The sequence below is a fragment of the Dermacentor variabilis genome, chromosome 3 (assembly GCF_050947875.1).
Source record: "Dermacentor variabilis isolate Ectoservices chromosome 3, ASM5094787v1, whole genome shotgun sequence".
Lineage (NCBI taxonomy): Eukaryota > Metazoa > Arthropoda > Arachnida > Ixodida > Ixodidae > Dermacentor > Dermacentor variabilis.
The window spans coordinates 155,259,460-155,274,211 of NC_134570.1; positions in this window are offsets into that span (position 1 = coordinate 155,259,460).

Sequence of the window (14,752 nt, forward strand, 5' to 3'; positions counted from 1 at the left end):
AATGCTACACCTCAATTTCTGAAGTTCCTGAGGCCCATGATTGGCTGCGAGTAGTAAGCGGTGACGGAGAAAGATAAAGAGATTAGGAACGCTGCCTTAGAAGTGAAGTTTCATTGGGATATAAACGTGACATACATATGTGGTAAGAACAACAGCATAAATAATAAAAAAAATACCAGATAAGAAACGTGTATGCTGGGGCGCAGCGAAAGAGGGGTGTGAGAGGGGTATTGGTGGAAGAAAAGTAGGGAAGCGACAAAAGGCGGAGACGCACAAAATCACAGTTCGCAATAGGGGATCAGAAAATTTGGGCGTGATACTTCATAGTGTTCTTTTATTCTTTTTTCATTGTTTAACCTAGGTAGGACAGTAGGCAGTATAAAAGCAAGGGATTGGGGGCGCAACCCACCGCCCCGTTCCAAAGGGGACGCTCTAACATCCATCCATCCATCCATCCATGAGCACTAAGGTAAAGAAAGGGTGCAAACGAATATACAAGCTACATTTGTAGCGTTTCACTTATAAGTTACATTTATACGTGGGTATGTAAAATTATGGTTACGCAATCAGGTTCGCAATATTGCGATCGTGATCGCTCGCTCTGTTTTTCCTCTACATCTAGTGTAGCAGCAGACCACCGTACCTGTGGCGCTGGGAACTGCCCTGCGCCGCTTGAAACCACCGCACTCGCAGATGGTTGGGGCACGGGCGCTTGCACCAATCTCCTGCGCTTGCGCTCTCTGTGGAGATAGACGCGTTCTGCCGCGATTAAAGGGGCTGCGTATCCCTCTGTCTTGCTGCCCGGTTCCCTTCACGCCATTTCTGCACCATATATGTGTCGAGTGCAAGGGCACCATAGCGAAGCAAGCGTGAAATGTCTGCACCTAATAGTTGAGATTTAGGCTTGGTAACTTTGACTTTGACTTTGACTTTATTGAAATTTAGACAAACTCGTGATGATCGCCGGCTTGATTTCGATGGGTTGCACCTACCGTGAAAGAGCTCTGCCAGACCCAAACACTCCAGCAGGGATCAACCAACGTACTTCCGAGCTAGGCCAAATTTAGCTCCGAGCGCATCACGCGTGCCGAAACCTATGCGTAATCGAGTGAGGACTTCTTGCCTTTAGGCAGTGATGCCAAAGTAAAGCGCCGTGAGCAGTACGGTTTAAGATGTACATTGTATTTGCCATTTTATCGTTTTTCGAATTTGTTTTGCATTGTACTCTTTTGACTTTGCATGCATTTTTACCAATGCTTACCAGTGCTCCTTTTTTTCCATTGTACAAACTTATTTGTTGTTCCTACTATGTGGTTGCCTTTTGTACCTTAAATACTTGTTATGTTTGTGTAAACCCCTTACCTAATGCTTCTCCGAGCCTGTAGGGCAAACTCAATAAATAGATAAACATTACACGCCGTTTTAGAAAGCGGCCCATTATGCTGACCGAAATGAAGGACGCTTTAAACACACAAAAATAGAACGGAAAAACACAGTGGCACACCGTTGTGGGTCAGTTAAAGTGAAGATTCGAAATAGAAGGTATGAGCCGTCAAGGAACTACATGTCTGCCTTGGCCAGAGCGATAGAAGCTGGCTAGGAGATATTCTTTGCAGTTTAAGGAGCCAGTGCGATTCAATAATGTCCCGCGGGAATCACGAATGTGGTCTCACTCGTCCCGTTAGCCATTTTCATACAGTTCCTTGGGTCCGAGCGCTTATATTACCTGTCAAACACAAAGCGCAAGAAAACTATGAATCTACATAATGGTCGTTAAAAAGGCTGCCTACTACCCTTATTCCCGCACGACGGTGGACGCAGTTTCTGGCGCACGTGCTCTTTGTCTTTCTATGTTCCTAACCCTTATCATACAGAACCACATCTTGTTGACCTCCCTGCCTTTATATAAGCCCTCACTTTCTCTCTCTCTCTCTCTCTCTCTTTATCTTGTATAAGAAATTCTCGCACAGAATACGAATCAAATATATCAAATACGTGTTGTATGGTATACGTGTTGTTCACGCCTAATTTTATATACTCTCGTTTTTCTTAGCAATAAAGTACAGAAATGCTTCCATAATGAAGAATGCGACAAGAGCATAGTTTCAAGCCATAAATGTGGTATCGGGTATCAACTCTTATAGAGATGAGGCGAAAGTCTGGAAGTCAAACGAAATTTCTTGTTGTACCACTGTGCAGTACACTAACTGAATGACTTGGGTATATCTTCCCTCAATGTCCGGCAGTCACAGAGTAGCTGTTTTTTATTACTTCGCTATATCTTTATGTTCATTCTGACAAAAATTCTAAAATAAGTGTATTCCAAGATTAGCATTTCATAGCGACGACGAGCTAGTCACAGACGTGCAAGCAGTTTTAAAGGAAACTTAGACATATAATAAAATGGGTAGTTTGCATAACAGGATCACGAAGGTTTCATGAAAAGGCACATTTTACAGAGAAATGAGATTTCCCCCAGAAAATTTAGGGACTTTACACTGTGTGAAGATCAAATGGCTGCGTAAACAGACTGCAGTCAAAGCTCTGAAACGAAAAGCAAAGTACTTTCGTTGCCATTGCACTTTCACATAGTGGAATGGTTGCATTTATTGCGTTGAGAATCTGGCCCCGTTACTTGTTTGGAGGTGCCCGGGCACGCCATTGTCGTTTTCGTGCAGCATCGCGTGAACCTGCTGCGTCGGTGGTGGTTTCGCGCCGGTGCCGTTTACATTCTCGTTGCTGTGCCCACCGGCGCTCCTCGTACGTATGTTGTTCTTCGGATGTACGAACTATACGTGTCCGCCCTTTCGATAACGTTGCCGTTTTTAGCTCCGATACCTATCCTGTTTAGATAATGCGATAACACTGACGTCACGCAATTGTTCATGGCGAGCGTTCTATACTGTCCCGCATTTTGACATCTGCGCCGCCGCACTGCCCCTCTATGGGTTTGTTAGAAATCGCTAAGTCCGTTTCTGTTGACAGACGCCGAATGAGAACTACACAAAGTTAGGCGTATACAGCTTTCGCTGTAAAAAAGTCATTGTCATTCCACTCTGTGAAGGTGGATGACCAGGGAAACTGTGTGTGTGGGCCGCATAATGGAGAACTGTCCATTGCCGTGCGTCAAACGCCGTGATTCATATAAATGAAAGGCGAGGCGCAACTAGTCTCTCTTCCACGATATTGAGCCTCGGAAGATGATGAGGCAGCACGGGGAATACATACCCATGTATTGTTGCAAAACGCTGCACCACACCTTTTACTAACGAACCCCGGCACATAGAACAGAGACGCACGTCATCGCACTCCAAGGGCACACAATGCTTCACCGTAGCTGAGGCGATCGTGCGTTGGTTGACGTCCCGCAGTGCTGTAATGGTTGTAAGGTAGCTCCAAAACCAAGAGCAGTCCCACACAACACAGGCCACACAAAATTATTTTCCCACGAGCTCCGTCTGAAACCTTGCCGTCGCTCCGGTGAAACATTCCAAGTTTGCGGGATAGAATTATGGAGTTTAACGTGCCAAAACCACTTTCTCATAATGAGCCACGCCGTAGTGGAGGACTCTGGAAATTTCGACCACCTGGGGTTCTTTAACGGGCACCTAAATCTAGTTTGCGGGATTGGTGCCGCATGGACAGGTCGCAGTGGACAGCAGCACCCTTACGGCACCGCCACCACGGAAGAGCGGAAGGAAAGGAAAGATGTGCAACCGCATCGAATGCCGTTAAAGAGAGGGTGGCAGAAATAATGCGGGTCGAAGTGTAATATCTGTTTTTGTGAGCTTAATCTTTGATAGGGGTTGTATTTGCACCTGAGATATTAAACCCAGTTGTTCAAGTTGGCGGAGTGCTCAAAGACTTCCTCCGCCGCGAGTCGGCATGGTATTGCATTATCTTGGGGTTGGCCCATGTGTGGGGCGAAATTCTCAATCTACTTCGGTTCGATAGGCATTCGATACTTTATCACACGACTACATACTCGACACGATCTCCAACCTCCACCTCGGCACGAGACTCTACGCTTATACAAAATCGTTCCTGAGCGACAGAACGGCCACCCTCCGTCTAGGGGAAATCAAGTCCCAGAAATACAAACTCGGAGGCAGGGGCACCCCGTTCAGAATGCTTCAAACAAACACGTACCCCACGCAGAACAGACTCCACCACTACATGCCTGACCTATACAAAACATCATATTGCGAAAATTGCCATAGAACACTAGACGTACATCACTTGCTCTGGCCGTGTGGTCGGACCCACGCAAACAAGGATCAAGACTCCGCCAGGCTACAAGACGCATTACGCAGCACGGACCTGGCGGAGCAGCTCTGGGCCGTCCAGCGAGCCCACGATGCGGCCAGGGAGTTACAACTCCCGGTCCCAACGTGGGAGTAGCCCGCTCTATGGGACCTTGCGCCCCGTAGCTCGCAGGACCTTTCTATAAAGTTACTCCATCCATCCATCCATAGGCGCGCGCAATCAGAACCTATCCATATAAGCTTCCCTGTAAAACGGCGTCGCAGGCACGCCTTTACATTTCACAAGCGTCACCCGGATACTTCAGCGCGCGCGCTGTAGTGCGAAGCCCACAGCGCGCTTGACTCTTTACCCTAAGTCTCGGGTACAGACAAACTACGGTCGAGGTTCTCATCCTCACTGAAGCACCAGAACACGGGGCCTGGGAAACGAAGACAGCTGTTTTCAGAAACTTCTATTTGCATGAATGAACTTACCATCCCTTTCTGAAACCCATATTTACCATATGGTAATGTGGGTGCGCTTAAATTGTCAACATGCTCCCTGTGACTTTGCTGGCCACTGAATCACGGCTTTGATTGCATCTATGGCACAGCCCTCATACGCGTCTTCCTTTCAATGTTGTACCGATATCTTGGTGAAAAACAAGCACAAGTAGTAACATCGTATTGCGTCCGGTTGGACATTATAGAAACAAGCTCTAAATGTGCAGTTCTTTCGCGGTCCGCAGGCGATCCACAGTGTAATTTGCTAATGATTATGCCCAAAGAGCGAGTACAAAATTGTTACCGATGCTTAAAGCCTGCTTGCATTTGGAAAACGTCAGGACTGCTCTGCCTGCTATGTTCAAGATGAAGCGCTGGCCAAAGATTGAACGCACCGTCCCCTTCTTGATCATGATGGTAGTACATACAAAAAGCACCGAATGCGATATCAGCATGCTAGAACATAATACGAAGTGTATGACTCGTAACCGTAGTGGCAGCATGAATTGAAGTAAAGGTAAGGTTAGTAAAAACGAGCTGTTGCGTTAGGGGTCCTCTGTTTATATCATGCCATCGGATAACTTCATTTACGTTTATTAATAAACGCCAACGTCTTAGAGAATGCAACACGAATTTTTCGTATCCGGTATGTTTCAAACCTCTTTCGTTGGCTGATCCCGCAGTTTGTGCACAGACGGGCCAATCAAATCACATCATTTTGTGGTTTGGCCTGAGCTATTATTTCCCACATTGGACGCTAATGTCTGAGAAAATAGGAAAAGAGGCATGCGTTGTGGGTGCTTTCTTTAACGAAATTTGTTTGTGGGCTGCATTCTCAAACATCTGAGCAATTATGTTCAGCAAAATTTAACAACTCGTATGAGCAACTTTAGTGAAAGGATGGTGTGGCAGTAGAACACGTATATACCACTCGTAATGTAAGCAGCAGGGTGTGGCACATCGCATAAATGTGTGCGGAACCTTACATGACGACGACAGCATAAATTCGCTTGGACTGTCCGTCCAAGCGAATTGATATCGCAATGAAATCGTGCAATTTAATGCAAACAAATGAAAGTACAGTGCGTCTAGACGCCACCACAGACTTTTTCGCTCTAAGAATGTAGCGACTGACCTGATTTGCAAAAAGCTGGCGAGAATGTGTGAATCCTTTTAATAACGAAATATAAGCGAATTATGCTACCTAATCAGAAAGCTAATCGGGACAACTGAAAGTGTTAAGCTTCTTGCATTTAATGCTTGTGTAAGAAACAAGCGTCAATACGGTTACATTCTGTGGAACCCACCTATTAAAAATGTATCATTATGTTGAATGCTATAGAAAAGGAGTGGTTCATGTTTAGTAAGTACGAAAGAGAGGACTTACTGTCGCATTTATTGAAAGCGAAGAGCGCCCAGACGCTAGAAGTTAGTATTCCTCATGAATAGATTTAAAGCAAAAACACCTGAATGTCTCAAACCTCTTCGGAACAGACGAACTCTTAAAACCCGCAGTTGCACATTGCCTCAATATTAGAGCGCAGCTCCTATGTACCAAGAGACGCTCATTTGAAGGATCGCCAGTCGTTTCTGCGCAGGCGCCAGTAAGAGCGGGCTCAAGAGACGAAACGTAGGGGTTCTTGCTCCTCGAATATGTGACTCTGCTTAAGCACTACGGAGGAGGTTTCTTAGCGCGTACAGCATGTGTTTGTCCCTAGGCGTGCCGGCATTGCGGAGCGGGGTCGATTTTGTTTACGCTCGAGAGCTGGCTGCCGGCACAGTAAAATAGTTGAAGATGCGGGCACTGACGCCTCATTTGGCAGCAGCTGTGTCCGACACATTGTCTAGCACATGCGGCGCTCGTGTTAAGTCAGTCATAGCTGATCATACTTTCTTGCGCCTTACGGCGATGTACCTTGAAAAAAAACTCGCCATATATGTTTCCGTGGTTGCAGTAGGAACCGTAGTAGAGCCCGGGCCGCATATATTGAAAATCTTGAAGGCAGAGCGCCTTAGCAACCGCGATTAAATGCAAGTGGCTGAAAGGTTGCCTGTGACGCTCGACGCCCCTGCAACCGCTATGAGAATACGTTGCGCTACCCTAACGTTAACATAAGCAAACGTGGCTGAGACGAAAAGACACTAATACTCGTGGCGTAACCGCTGCGGCAATGCGCCGCGCCACCTTAATGCCTTTTACGCTAACCTAACTTAATCTAAGGTTAACCTAACCTAATGTGCCCGAGGTGCAAAGACAAAATTCCGCCCGGCGTAACCGCTGTAGGAATGCGCCTCGCTATCCTAACGCCTTTTACTCTAATGTAATCTACCGTAACATAACTAAACCTACCTAAACATAAGGTAACCTAACATAACGTGGGTGACACACAAAGCCAATAATTCACATGGCCAAGCTTCAGGCAGTGCCGTTTTACTGCGGTTCCCAAGACGCTGTGCGTTTATTTCACTCAAAGCAGACAACTCAAGAATGCTTCTGAAAAGTCGCGGACAGCAGCATACGAAAAGCCTGCCAAGAGCGAAGATACTGCACCAGGAGAGCAGGCCGGGACTCTACTATGACCCCTACTGCTCCTCAGAAAAATCAGTGATGATTTCTTTCTTTTTTTAACGCAGAGCCCTGAAAGGGGCAACAAAGGTTTAATCCGGGATGAATGACTCAGCACCAGCGCCGCGGGCGCTAGAAAGTTTATCCGACAACCATCAGACACAGGGATTACCAAATGGGGCGTCCATGCTCACTGCCTCACCGCACGAGCAGCCAGCGACGGAGCGTAAACACACTCGACACCACTCCGCAATGCTGGCACGTCTATGGGACAAAAGCATACAACACACACTAAGAAACCTCTTCCGTTATGCCTAGGCAGAGTCATATATTCAATGAGCAAAAGCCCCCAAATTTTATCCCTTGCACCCACGCTTACCCGTGCTGCGCCCAAACGGCTGGCGATCCGTCAAATGAACGTCTCAACTAGGTGCCCGTTCCTGCGGCGCGCGTCGGCGTGTCCCGCGCCAGAGGGTACACTCTAAAAAAGCTTACGCCCCTTGGGACTTATCTTATCCGCAAACAATAATCGTCATCTGCCTTGTTTGCGTTTCTTCTCTTGAAAACTCGGCGCTCGCTACTTTCCTGTCGAGAATGCTGCGTCAAGCTGATAACGCGCAAGCCGTTCCTTACTAGGAGGTACCGGACTTGCAGCGTTAAAACAGGAAATGCTGGCAAGATAGATGACAACTATCGTTTGGGAACAATATACAACCCAAAGGGTGTAAAGCTTTTTCAGAGTGTACTATAACTGTCAAGTGGCCCAACCGTGCCTCGCTGCCTAAAACCTTTCGCGGCGACCGTAGCGGTGGCGCTGCAGTCGTTAACTACTGAATGCGCACTGAGCCGCGCGCAATAACTGCTATGCGCTTCCGCTGGCACCTGGCGTTCTCTCTGATGCAGTTAGGTAATTGGGGTTTAATGGCGGAAAAGGGACTAATGCCGTGCTACGCCAGTCGCAGGATAGTATGAAATCCATTTTTAGGGCAGCAAAAGCTGCTTTACTTTAAGATCGAAGTAAATAAGCAGTTTTATCTAAAAACTTGAAAAATTCGCTGAATGGCAGAAGCGTGTCATCTCCCTATACTAAGGCAGGGTATAAAGACATATGCAAGTTATACAAATTGTGTAAATGTTTCCGCCTCTGTGTTTTAGAACATGGACATGTCATACTGTAGTAGTTTACTGAAAGTGATTCATGGCATTTTTCGCAAACGGGTGGGTTTTCTTTTTTAAATAAAAAATTGTGCGTTAGATCTGTGTGCCCAATATGCAGTCGACATAAGATAAATTCATAGAACCGTTATTGGTGACTGCATGATCTCCACTCCCGAAGCAGGGGATTAGTTCATATAACTCGCTATTTATGCACGGTTTTCATTCTTGTTGTCATTTTGGTGCCAAGGCCTTACCAAGCACTTGGGTACTGTCTTTGTATGAAAGTGTTGTGTGAGTGGTGCTCTTGTGCGCTGCCCTGGTCGCGCATCTCTCTGCTTCTTCATTCCCTAGTAGGCCAGCATGGCTTGGGACCCAGCAGAATCATATTGTTCTTCCGTATTTGTTATTGAGGACTATATTTAAGATATCGCCAAGCGCAGCTTCAGACGCGAAGTTTAGAGCTCTGAGTGCACTTAACAAATCGGTACGCATGATAGCATTCTACCGCTTGTGAGAGGTAATTTTTTTAACTTCCGTCCATATCGCATAAACATCAGCGCTAAGAACTCAAGCAAAATAATTTATCCTAATGCTATTTTCGCAATTTTTCGTTATGGTTCCGATACCCACTTATCATTGGGTTTTAGAGCCGTCAGTGTAACATTTTGTGTATTTATATATTATTCTTGAACATCTCGGAACGTTTGCATTATGTGTACTTGTGGAGTTTCGTTTTTCTTTAGATGTGTTAGTGTCCAATCACATACCTGTGCAAAATCGCACCATGGGGACAATGTTTGTGGCCTTTCAGCGACCTGCCGGACCTATTGAGGAGCATCATAAGTATTACAGAATTTCTCGTGTCGTAAGAGTAGGGGCCAAGTCATGTTCGTTTTTTTTTGTATAGTGTAAGAGTGAGTTGCATTGTGTGATAGTGTTGTAGCATATGTGCTGCGGTGGTGACTGAATTCTGAGCACGTTACAAGAAAGTGAGTAACGCTCGGCGCTGATGTAGGGAAGCGTCATTGCAGTTAACCTATAAACTTGGGACAGACGATGTTCCGTAAGCCCCACTTGCCAGTCGCAGTCCAAGGTAATGTACTGGATCAAGTCGTCCAATGTAAGACTGCCTGGCTGAGGCATGAAAGTCGCAGCCGTATCTAGGAGGATACGCACAAGAGATCGCTAAATACCTAAGGGTCACTTTCTGTCAGAACCCCAATGCTTATGGGATAACACTTAAGAATATTTAACGCTTTATTTGCCCTAATTCTTGTTGCCTTTATATGGGGCAGGAAGCTTAGTTTTTGGTCAAAGATTACTCCCAAGAATTTATGTTATTGTTTTACTCCCAGCGCCATATCACTCAATTTTGGAACCGGGTCCACGTACAATCCTCGCTTTTGCGGGAATAGCACTGTAACAGTTTTTTAGTAGAAAAGCGAAAGCCAGTTTTCTCAACCCATTGTATGAGTTTGTTCATTGTGATCTGGAGCAGCTTTTCGCATGTTACTAAATTTGGGGCAGATCATCGGCGTATATGGATCGCACAACAGTGGAGGGATGTCTTTGTTAATGGAGTTCATTTTTACTGTGAAAAGTGTTGTGTTAACTATGTAACCTTCTGGTACGCCGTTTCCCTGGATAAATATGCACGAGAGCACAGTGCCTAAACAGATTTGGTATGTTCTGCTGTACATAAAATCAGCGAGACAGCTTAGCGTTTTGCCACGGATTCCTAAACCAGCGAGGTATCGTAAGATTTCAAATATCCAAGTAGTGTCATATGCTTTTTCTAGATCGAAGAACAGTGCCACGCAGTGTTTGTGTAACAGTATCTCATGTTCGTGTCGGACAAGGTGGTCAGTAGTTCAACAGCCTTTTTTTTTACCCGCACTGATGAAAATCAATTGAGTTCTGTATGTCGAGTGATTGTCAATCTCGCATTCACGATATTTTCGTGTGATTTAGCCAAAAAGCTTCTCATGGAAATGGGTCGGAAGCTGCTTGGAGATGTCCCGGATTTACCAGTTTTGAACGAAAGCACAACTCTTTCGTGTTTTCAATCTTTTGGCATCATTCCATATTCAAATACCTTATTCAAACTTTTAGAAGAGCAGCTACGGATGTTTGGGACTTGTGTGCAAGCATGCAATAATGGATCCCGTCAGGACCTTCTGCATTTTTTTATGCCAACACAGAGTACCGTTTTCTCATTTACTCCTTTTCAGCTGACAGTTTGTACTTTAGGAACGTCTTTGAATAGTTCGCCGAGGTAGAGACGTCGTAGAAGTGCGCCCCAAGTATATTCGCTTGTTCATGTAGGGTGGTCTCATTGCATTTGGGTGTAAGTAAGGGTATCGTGTATGATTAGTAGTGCCCCCTAAACTTCTGACCTGCTCCCACATCCTATTGGATGGGATGGCGCTATCAATTTTAGTTATGTATTTGCGCCATGCCAATTATTCGGTTTGCACGTATCCGAATATATAGAGCTTTCGCTTTGGCATGTTTAAAATTCAGAAACTTGCTATGTGTTGGGTATCCACCCAAGCTTCATCAGGCCTTATTTCGCTGCTTTTTTGCTTTTTTGCATTCATGCGTTCATCGAGGATTTAACTTTTTACCAGAAAGAAAGAAAGCCAATGAGCTGAAGAATAGCCTCAATTTTGCTTCGGCAATTATACGCTTTGTAAATATTTCATTTATTTCGCATGCTTAGGTTTGTCAAAATGAGCTCCTCTAGCGTAGCACTTCTGTAAAAACCGGCCAGTATGACATTTGTAATTTCTAACGGCGCGATTTACGAAATATGATGGGTAGCGCTGATGTGAGCTTGATTATAGCAGGTAAATCATCATTAGCGTCCAATACTTCCAATTTAAAATGGGTAAAATATCCGATTCGCAACATGCTAAATCACGGCAGTTAAAATTACGTGAACTTGGTGAAATATACGTTGGCGCACCTGATTTCAATATGCAGATGCTGTTTGTTAAAATAAGATCTTCGATAAGTTGCCCTTTTTGGTCATATTTAAAGCTGTCCCAAAGAGTGCAAAGAACATTAGCATTTCCTACTAAAAAAGCTCCGGTAGCTTGTAAGTTAAATTTTCAGGTCTCGAGTAGTGAAATGGATATGGGGAGGAATGTACAGTAAGCAGATGGCGACAGTCTTAAATGATAAAACAGTGACAGGTGCAGCCTCGTACGGAGTATTTAATAGAACGTTCCGTGTCGACGCCGCCTTGGGCAGCAATAGCGACGCCTCCTGATAGACGGCTGGAGTGGTCACAGTCCTTACGTACTAGATTGAAACCTTTAGGAAAATATGTATTTTGGGGCCTAAGTTCATTTCTTAAAGGTAGAATGCTACTGGCGATAACTTACGATGTATTTGACGTCACCTAGATTGTAGATCAGGCCTCTTGAATTCCAGTTTATTATGAAAGCCGTTTTAATGGAATTCAAAATATTTACTTATGTGTGTGAGCTTACAAGTTGTGGATGAGATGTATCAAAAAGTTTATTACTCTCATCAAGGGCGGTAACTGTGCAGGTTACCTGTCCCGCTTTCGGCGCACTTACAAGAAATTTATCCTTCTTGGCGCCCTCCAAGGAGCGAGGATATTTTGGCGTCAATGTCACCGGGGTTTTCGGGCCGAACTCAGTCGCCTTCTCCGAGGCGCAGGATAATCGAGGGCCGGCTCGGGCCGTGGAGTTCGGTTCAAGTTTGGGCCCTGCGGCACTGCAGTTTGCCGGCGCGTCTTCGATGATGATTGATGAGCACTCGCTGCAGCCACAAAGGGGGAGGATCGAGTTTTTATAAAAAAACCGGACGTGAACCCTGTAGACTCCCTAAACCAGTGTGGCGCTGCCCCCTGCTGTGCCACACTAGCATGGTTTGCTTGAGGCAAGTGCCCTTAATTTTTCCTCGCTTCATAGAACGAGGTCTTTTCCTTGCAAATTGACTTATTGTGCGGGATCATTGCAGTTATGGGGAGGATGGGCACTGACCCTGCACTTCGCACATGTTTATTTGCCTCTGCGTGATTGTGATGCTTGCCCGAATGTCTGGCACTTCAAACACCGCCTCGGGTTCTGTATGTAGGGACTGGCTCTTATCTTCAAATATCATGCGTCAAGTGAAATGGGAACAGTGCCAGCACAACATGTCAAGTTCGTATGTTTCGTTAGAATCTGTAGGTCATTTCGTCGTAATAGGCTTCTTTGCACTGTAATTACGTTTTGCTCCTGAAATCCTTCAAGAACCTATTCGTCACTGAGGTTCAGGAAGTCTTCTTCTGATGTAACCCCCCTTGTTTGGGTTGAGTGAGCGATGTCGAAAGATTGACACTTTAACGTCACTCATACTGGTGAGTTCAGCAAGCTTTTCAAGTTCAACTTACTTGATCAGTTCGAGGAGAACGTCTCCGCTAACCATGTTTGAGGCTTTGCAGCCAGGTCCGATCGCGTTCTCTAGGCATTGATAAACTAAGAATGGCGAGAGTTTTCTTAAAGCTGTATTACTTTCACTGTGAAGAACAAGGTATTTTGGAAATATGTCTTCGTTTTGTTTCAAAAGGAACTGGCAAGTTGCTTCGGTGCGACCTCGTTTGAGACACCGGTCTGAATGTCCGGGAGCGCTTCTGCAATCACATGGTTTCAAAATTTTGTGGCGGTGGTAGCCACCTATCCATTGGACCGCGAATATCCTCTGGACATTCCGATTCGATCCGAACGTCCAAGTGCTGGTCAGAATGTCAAGTGAATAACATGTAGGTAATATTTTCGCGATGTCTTATTTATGACGTTCTTCGGAAATCCACAGGATTAAACTTCTGAATCTAAACAAAATCTCAAAACGTTAGTCGCATGGATGTACGAAGGACAATTTCAACGGGATGTCCCGTACCGGCCATTTGTGGGACCAACACACAATCACACATGTACTACGTTATCAGATCGCGGAATGTTAAGTCTCTTCCACGGCCGCCTTCAGCGCACGCCCTTCCGAAAAGATGTGTCAGCCAGCAACGTGAAGCTGCTGCACTCAGTATCAAACTTCCAATGCACAAGATAAACGAAGATGTTGCAATGAACTACCGAAACTGCACTAGCGTATCGGCAGGAAACCACATCAAAAAAACGGCAGGCAGAGCGCCAGAACAGCTGCGTATTACCACCTACAGCAAGGCGTAACCGAATCAATCATTTCCTACGTTCCTCCGCTCTCCGAACATTCCGAGAAAGCCAAGTACTGCAACCTATTCAACAGCTGCAACCTTTGCCGTAGAACGGAGCAGTGACTGCCTTTATCGATTCGAATCGCCACTGTCTGTTGCATACGTGCGCACGCCTTGCACGGATTTGCGCGTAGTCGGTCACCTGACTTAGCACGTCCTTTTTATTGGATCTCATTGCCCTTCTCTCTAAGCTCGCAATACCTGAAGGTTGCGGGGTTGGTGCGCTCCGCGCTCTCACACGCTCAGTTCGCACGTTTTCTCTGAAAATGGTGGTTGTATCATGTACTCACGAGTTCCAGCGTGGACGTTTCTTAGTTCCAGTTTAACGTTTTCGTCATGCGCTTTGGAGCTCTGTTTCCGCAGCGCCTGTACGTCTTAGGCTTATCGTGACACTTGATGAAGTCAATGTTTTTTTTATTAGCAACCCTGCAATCTTTTCAACTAAAGTGTTATGTTGCCGCGAATGCTTCGGCGATTGACAGTCGATCGTGCTCTGTTTGGTCGCATCGTACTGGTTTTCCGTAAACTTTTGAGCTTACTATGCTCTATATTTTTGCAGAGCGCTGAGGTCCGCCGAAAAGAAATTTCTAAATGCGAAATTTTAGAACCAATAACTGGGTTCATCTAACTGGCATGAGTTCGCGAGAGTTATCGCTGTGTCTTTGCTGAACAGTGGCCAATAATAATAACATGAATAATAATAGTATTAACTTCCCGCCACACACTGTCCGGAATAGCCTTGCTTGAGCTTCGTTTTCGTTTTGTTTGCGTAACAGCGATTGCGAGAGCAATCAGTCGTACAACTCCGTAAGGTTGAAATAGCTGAAATTTTGTAGGCATTTATAGCACAATCGGGGCACTTGCTGCACATTATGGCCGGCCACTCTGCTGGATTTTAATACGCCTGTCTTCAGGGCTGCTATATTCCTCTTGCGAAATTGTGCCATGTACATTCCTTGAAATAACGAAATTTTTGGGTGACTTGATAGACTGCTGCTTACTTAGACTGACAGGATGCTGGTATAGGGGCGATAT